This window comes from Tursiops truncatus, chromosome 17, assembly GCF_011762595.2.
Source record: "Tursiops truncatus isolate mTurTru1 chromosome 17, mTurTru1.mat.Y, whole genome shotgun sequence".
NCBI lineage: Eukaryota > Metazoa > Chordata > Mammalia > Artiodactyla > Delphinidae > Tursiops > Tursiops truncatus.
Window position 1 is genome coordinate 3,959,071 of NC_047050.1, and position 6,000 is coordinate 3,965,070.

The following is a 6,000-nucleotide window of genomic DNA, read 5'->3' on the forward strand; positions in this document are numbered from 1 at the left end:
CTCCCCCTCCCTGCCAAAAAAAATGTAAAATCTTCGTCTGTCAAAATTCTGCTAATTAGGAGGTTGGGATTCACGTATACACAACTGCTATATATAAAATAGATAACCAACAAGGACTTACTGTATAGCAGAGGGAACTATACTCAATATTTTGTAATAACCTATAAGGGAAGAGAATCTGAAGAATATATATATATATATATATATATATATATATATATATGCAAGACTGAATCACTGTCCTGTACATCTGAAACTAACATGATATAGTAAATCAACTATACTTCAATAAAAAAAAAATCCTACTAATTCTTGAATGTCCATCTCCAAATCACTTCTTGATTCCTTCTCCTTGATGCAAACTCTCCCTCCTTCTAACCCCTCCTCACATTTGTGTGTGTGTGTGCGTGTGTGTGTGTGTGTGGGCTCCTTCCATCCTGCCCTGTGTTATGAACCGCGTCACTTGGTGTCCTCTGCAGCCTCCAGTGCTGTAGTGTAGTGTCACACAGCTTCGGTGACACTCCATGACCGTTTGCTGAGTCCTTTTGTCAAATTATAACTGGGTGATGACCTCGTCCCTCTTCAAAGTGAAGAATTATCCGTTGATAACTTGGAAAGTACATTGCTCCTATTTAAAGATGAGACTATTAACTCCAAGCGAACACGGAAAGCATCCTCCATCCATTTCTTTGGTGCAGTCACAAACCTGGACCAGCCAAGATCTCAATTTTTAATGTTCCGACTTCTCGATGTTTTAATAGCCCCGTCTCTTTCTATTTTAAAGGCTGAGACATTCCATATTAAAACAAAGAATCTGGGACAGCTAGAGAGAATTGAATTGGGGCATAATGGGAAAGGACTTGGTAAGTTCTCCTCGAGGAAAATGTAACTGAATTGGAGTCACCCCAGATATCTACCAGTGTCTTTTATATTCAAAGAGACTGCCACTGCCTGTGTTGCTAAATGTATGCGGAGGACAGCTGAAAAGACCAGGGTGACCAGCTGTCCCTTCTGCAGCGCATTTGAATGAAGCCTGTTCGTTCTTACTTAGCAGCTGTAGATGCTGTTTGCTGAGCGTGTTGCTATTTGTGATTCTGCCTTGTTCATAAAGAAGGAAAAGAAGAGCAGGAGAGAAGTCAGGCCACCTCCGGTAGCTCCCATGTCCAGCCGCTCTCTGCCCACCTTCCCTAGCCTGAGATGGTTGAACAACACATATTCGCATCTCTTGTTCCCCATGTCGGTTCACTTCATTGCATCCATTATTTATTGAATCCACAGTCGCGCAGTAGCCTCACCTCTGGAGCAGCAGAGAAGTCGCAAGGAAGGTTTCAGTACAGCCAGTTCGCTGGCTGCATTCCAAGGTTTCATTTCCTTTTTTTGCTCCCATCTAGAGGTTTGTTAATGGTATTGGCTCCCAGGTAGCACTGGTTAACACGCCCAGAACGATGCACTTGGTGAGGTAAACCCAAGCCTCCCCCGATGCATGGCTGTGACCCAGCAACCCACTGCCACTTAGACCCGCAGCCTGACACTCCTTTCTCCCCAGCCCAGCCCCACCAGGGACACGGCGCCTTCTTCTTTTTTTTTTTTTTTTTGCGGTCCGCGGGCCTCTCACTGTTGTGGCCTCTCCCGTCGCGGAGCACAGGCTCCGGACGCGCAGGCTCAGCGGCCATGGCTCACGGGCCCAGCCGCTCCGCGGCATGTGGGATCTTCCCGGTCCGGGGCACGAACCCGCGTCCCCTGCATCGGCGGGCGGACTCTCAACCACTGCGCCGCCAGGGAAGCCCTACGGCGCCTTCTTGATCAGAGTGCTGGGATCTGCCCATTGGACATTTTGCCCCTGAGCAGAGTGTGATGACTACTAGGGTCTTAACTGGTAAAGGGAACCTCTGGTTTTATGCAGATGGATACCTAACATCCCTTTCCCACGGGCCTGCTCTCCTTCATTGTGTGACCGGCCACCTGGACACAATTTCTTGCATAATCCTCCAGGCTCTAGACTTCTATGCCTCTGGCCTACATTCACTGACATTAAAGACCATGGCTCCTACCTGCCAGGGTCCTCCTGTGTTGCTAGAAAACTTTGTTCCTTTGTGTCCACTCTCTTTTAGCCAGACTGCTTTAATGTCCCCTGCTGAGACCTCCACGTACAGCTTCAACATTTCCTCATCTTTCAGGGATGTCCTAGGAGCAAACAAGGACTTGCTGGTATTTCCCGCTAAACAACGTTCAGCGGACACCATACTAAAATATACATGCAACTTATAAGCCGCACGTGGTCTAACTGGTGTAAACACACAGGATCCTCCAAAGTCAATCCCAGTTCCTCTCCTCCTCCTGGGACAGGCACTGGGGTGTTAGGGTCACAGGTGTGATGCTGGAGACCTGTGACCCAAGTTCATCGTTGGGTGAGGTCCCTTGTGAGCTCACGTCCTGTGGAAGCCGGTCACTGTCTCTCTCTCCTTCAGTTAAACTCTCTGTACAATGAGAGTTACAGTAGTGTCTACATTATAGCGTTGCTATGTACAAATTACACAAATATATATAAACAAAGCTATGAAAAATTCTCGTTCATGTAAACAGTGCTGTATATAGCTTATGACAGTCTGCAAAACCTATGAAATCCAAGTTTCAGAGTATTTTAACTGACCAGGATCTTGCCGACAATGGAGATTTGACTGATGAATTCCTTCGCTCATGTGTCGATGATCCATCTTGCCTGTCCTGGCTGTGAGCATCAGGGTTTGAAATCCTTATCTTTCTTCAGCAGCTTAAAGGTCATGGAAAAAATATGTAGATTGTTTGGGCGTCCTCTTCTACCCATAAAAGATTAGAAGCTACTCTTAAAAGATCAGAAGCTGGCTAACTTTGGGAACCAATCTCTATGTCTACAGTAGTCTTTCCTAGAACATGAGCTTGCAGAAAGCCATGCATTTCCATCAAATTTCAGTGAACATTTATAAATGCACTTAAATATGCTTGAGTCTACTGTTTCCTTCATGTGTTTTGTCGTAAGTCAAAGCAATGAATTACATGTCAGCATTTCTCCTTGGAATGGTAGTAGAAAAGTATATTTCTTACATTTTATGAACACAAATCAACTAGACTGTCAGGACCACTTAGGCCAAGAAAACAACCATTCATGTTTATTAAATAACAGAACTATGCTTAAATGTTAATGTAGAATGAGCTGATTCTGTACAAGTGAGAGGAATACACCACACTATTTGGGGGGATTAGTATTGGTACTTGTGTTAGTAGAAAATCAGTTTAGTGGGTCTTATAAAAGACTTAAAATGGTCATAATTTTATCAATGAAGTAACTGCAGCTCCAAGAGGTTAAGACCACAAAGCTAGTTATGTTTTCACCAAGTCCATGGACCTTCCTCCTGCACTGCCTTAATCAGCAAAGTAGCCCTTGAACAGAGAATACAGCTGCTTTGAAGTGTTCGGAATGGAAATCTGGAATTGTGCGCTTACCAAAATCTGAGATATACTAGGTGAGGAAGTGTAGTCCGAAGCCCAGAGGTGAGGAAGGTCTGTTCTTTAAGTCTGATCCGCTCAGAAATCTCTCTTTTTCTTGGGAAAAATTTAAAATCTCCCATGACTGGCTGTGTTATCTGGCTAGAGGATCAGGATGAAATCATTAGGCTCTAGCAACATTCTTTAACAGTGTTTCACAGTGGGAGAAGCAGCAAAATTCAAATGTAGAAATTGGTCTTGTTGTTAATTTGAGCTGATTCACTAAGCTGCTGTTCGCACTGTACTTTAAATGAGATCAAAACTCACCTTCAGAGTTTTGAGAATTGTCCTCATAATCCCTACCGTATCCACCAACTAACTTCCTTAAATGATCTGAAAGCTTTATATTTTAGCTTTCAGGGTGGGGATTGGTGATGATAATAAATACGTCTCAGGCAGTATTTCTCTACGAGCCTCAGACTCACAGTAAGAATAAAAACACAGCGAGTCTTTATCTCTAGCGGAATGTTTAGCATATTAAAATATTTTGTCACTTGAGTATTCTCCCCCTATAGCTTATGATTATTTTCTTTTTTAAGGTAGAAAATACAGAAATGTTCAGGAAGAAAAGACAGTTCCTTTTTTGCAATAGGTCTGTACACACACCTTGTGTTTTGTCTTGGAATGGAACCGTCTTATAATTTTTTTTTTTTCTTTTTTTGCGGTACGCGGGCTTCTCACTGTCGTGGCCTCTCCCGTTGCAGAGCACAGGCTCCGGACGCGCGGGCTCAGCGGCCATGGCTCACGGGCCCAGCCGCTCTGCGGCATGTGGGATCTTTCCGGACCGGGGCACGAACCCGTGTACCCCTGCATCGGCAGGCGGACTCTCAACCTCTGCGCCACCAGGGAAGCCTGTAGCTTGTATATTCTTAATGTACTGATATACCTCCATCTCTGTCTCTAGGCTTTCTACCTCTTTTCACTATGTTAAATTATCTGGATCAAGAATCTCTTGATTACAAAAGATAGAGTCTTGACTCAGATGAGCTCAACCGGCAAAAAGGAAATTTGTTTGGGCTCTTAGGAAGCTCAGCAGTGGATCTTGGCCTCAGGCAAGGCTGAATCTAGAAGCAAACAACACTGTCAGCATTTCTCTCTTTCTTGCTCTCTCTCCTCTTTCCCATAATTTCTTCTGATTCTCTCTTACTGAAGATGTGCTTACTCTGTTTGGGGCAGCTAGAAGGCAAGACAGAACCTCAGATTCACAACTTTCCAATGTCTCCACTTGGCATTATTTGTATGAAGACTCCCTCTGTTCCCAGGCCAGATGACACTCCAGGGAGTGGATTCTGATGTCAGGTCCCCAAGCATGGATTAATACCTGTCGCCAAAGGGACAGTTACTCTCACAGGTCCAGCCCTGGTCACATGCCCGCCCTTCAGGTGGAGGTTGAGACTGGGACACTGGGTCAGAGCCCTGAGGGACGAGAAGGAGTTCTGGAAACGGAGGGGGTTATAATCAGAAGAAAGAGGGGCGAATCGGCCAGGCAGACCAAAAACGGCAGGTACCCTGTGGCTTCAGCTACTCCAGCAGGGATAGGCTGAAAGCAACTCCCAGGACTCACACAGGCACGATTTGCTGCTGACTAACCCCACGCTGAGGAAACGCCACCACCACTACTTCAGCACCGGGGATGCTCTTGAACCAGCGTCCCTGATATGAGTCTCCCACCCTCCCCTCTGCCACGGGTGAGGGTGAGCTCTGCTTTCCTGCCAACGGACAGAAACAGATCTCTGAGGTGCCGGCGGGAGAGAACGGAATGGCTGTCCGGAAACAGGTGACATAGTTATTAGAGCACAGGCTTTGGTATCAGGGACGACACATGTTCAAATCCCAGCTTGACGTTTCAGTGACTTTGTGACCCTAACTTTTCTGAACCTCAGTTTCTACCTCATAGGTCTTTTTTTTACATGTTTCAGTTAAGCTACCTCATTGGGTTCTTGTGAGGATTTATTGAAATAATATATGTAAAGCAAATGGCATAACATGTGGCAACAAGTAAGTTCTTAATAAGCAATGGTTGCCATTATTAAGAATATTATATTATTATTTCGTCTCTCTGCTTCTCAAGCTGGGGATAAACAGTAGCGATTTGGGATGGTAGAACCCTCTTGAATTAAGAGTCCGATGTTACCATGATGTATACGCTGTTACATCTGTGCGCAAAGCTCTCTCATACAATAGCTGTGTATTCTCTCATTTAGTCTTCAAAGCCGCCACTGGGTTGGATGTCACTAATATCCAGTTTTCAGGTGAGAAAGATGAAGCTCGGTGGGGCTGTGATTTTATCAGGCTACATAACTGGTAAGTCACAGAGACAGGATTCAACATAGGTCTTCTCCCTCCAGATTCTGTTCTCTCTTAATTATACCACACTGTACAGACCTATTTTTCTGGGAGCCCAGCATGTGCCTGAAGATGGCCTCGTTAATCAGATGGCATAAAGGGGAATAACAGTGGCCTGAGAAGACCCTGACA